This window comes from Myotis davidii, unplaced genomic scaffold (genome assembly GCF_000327345.1).
Source record: "Myotis davidii unplaced genomic scaffold, ASM32734v1 scaffold37, whole genome shotgun sequence".
NCBI lineage: Eukaryota > Metazoa > Chordata > Mammalia > Chiroptera > Vespertilionidae > Myotis > Myotis davidii.
Window position 1 is genome coordinate 1,635,880 of NW_006289395.1, and position 1,265 is coordinate 1,637,144.

A 1,265-nucleotide genomic window follows, 5' to 3' on the forward strand; every position below is an offset into this window, starting at 1 on the left:
CACTGCGTTCACCCGCCGGGCAGACTCCACTACTGCACACCAAGCAGGCCAGGCCGGGGAGGGAGGCCGAGGAGGCCGCCGCGGTCCAGCTCCGTGGAACTGGGGACAGACCAGGAAACCACAAGCAGAAGCACCCAGAGCTGAGCCATGCAAACGGCATGCAAAGAGCTACGGGATCCGAGGCTGCTCAGCTGCATGCCCGGCAGTCAGCTCACGGGGCCCCGGGAGGCGCAGCCCCCTGCTCCCCGGCCGGGGAGGAACCAAGCGTCCAGGGAAACGTAGCCCCGTGAGCTGCCCAGCATCACGTCACCTCCGTGAGACCTGGGACGGTGCCGCGGTCTGTGTGCATTTATTCTTTCATGTAATTCATGACCACCTATGTGTGGCAGGCGGTACGGACACAGCACCGAGGGACACAGGCCATCTCCTGGGTAGGAGACAGACATTAGCAAACAATTTAACAGCTCTGAACAGTTTGGCTCAGTGGATAGAGCCCACGGACGGAAGGGTCCCGGGTTCGATTCTGGTTGTGGGCTCGATCCTCAGTAGGGGGCATGCAGGAGGCAGCCGATCAATGATTCTCTCTCATCATTGATGTTTCTCTCTCTCTCCCTCTCCTTTCCTCTCTGAAATCAATAAAAACCTATTTTTAAAAAAGAAAGATGAAGGAGGAAATCCGGAGAAAAGTTCGGGGCGAGGCAGATGTTCCAGAAAGAGGAGCCAGCGTGTGCCAAGGTCTGGGCCCACCTCGGATTGAGCGCCCGGAGCACAGACCAGCCTTCCAGGTCCCACACCTGCCCGCTGCCGAGGTGGTGGGCGGAATTCCACAAACTGCTCACCAGGTACCCAGGACGGGGACCGTGGGGGCTTCCGTGAGTGGCACCTCCAGGCCTGCAGATGCCCGTGGGCCCTCCCGGGGCGACCCTCACAGTCACCTTCGGGCCTTTGCTGACCCTCACGCTGGTCCAGGCAGGGAGTCCACAGCCCTGAACCAGGAGGCAGTTTGCAAGCTGCTGGGCCCCTCCTTCACCTGGATGGGCAAACCTCCATGTGCCAGTGTGTGTGCATAGGAACAAAAGCTGGTTCTGTTGACACTTCACTCTGGAGGGCCCCCGGCAGGTGAGGGGTGCTCAGCAGTAGAGGCCTGAAGGTTAGACCACCTTTGAGGGGAATGGGGGGAAACCTGTGGCACAGAGAAGCTAAACAACTGGCCTGAGGTCACACAGTGAGGAGGTGGCAGAGCCAGGACGCGGACCCAGGGCGTG